The sequence below is a fragment of the Piliocolobus tephrosceles genome, chromosome 8 (genome assembly GCF_002776525.5).
Source record: "Piliocolobus tephrosceles isolate RC106 chromosome 8, ASM277652v3, whole genome shotgun sequence".
NCBI classification, from domain to species: domain Eukaryota; kingdom Metazoa; phylum Chordata; class Mammalia; order Primates; family Cercopithecidae; genus Piliocolobus; species Piliocolobus tephrosceles.
Genome location: NC_045441.1, coordinates 44,835,079 through 44,835,567, shown reverse-complemented (window position 1 = coordinate 44,835,567; position 489 = coordinate 44,835,079).

Genomic DNA, 489 nt, shown 5'->3' with positions numbered 1-489 from the left:
TCCTCGCCATCTTTGTTGAGGGCGACTGCCAGGCCTTGAGGGGCTGGGCGGGGCCAGGCGCTACAGAGTGAAGCCGTGGCTGGGAACCCAGGGCTAGGCCCTTCAAGCAGGACCCTCACCCTCCGCCCCAGCCAGGAAGGGTGAAGTCTGCTCACCCCTTCGGCCCAGTTCTGACGATCCAGGGCTGCAGGCCAGGACAGAACCCCTGAGATACGTGGGATTCCACTCTTTCTTCAAGAAGCACTTCCACTGGCTTTCCCCTGCCTGACTCGGAGCAGGCTCCAGCGGAGCCTCTTCTATGCCTGTTGGATGCAGCCTCTTGGAGGGATGCATGTCCTTGGGATGCGCCCTTAGCCTTGACCCTGGGCCTCTGGGGCCCTGATCCTAACCTGGGGGCCAAGAGCTCCCTCTTGGCGTTGCAGGCACGTAAAGATGCAGGGAGAGGGCCTGGCGCAATGGCTCACGCCTGTAACCAGCACTTTGGGAACC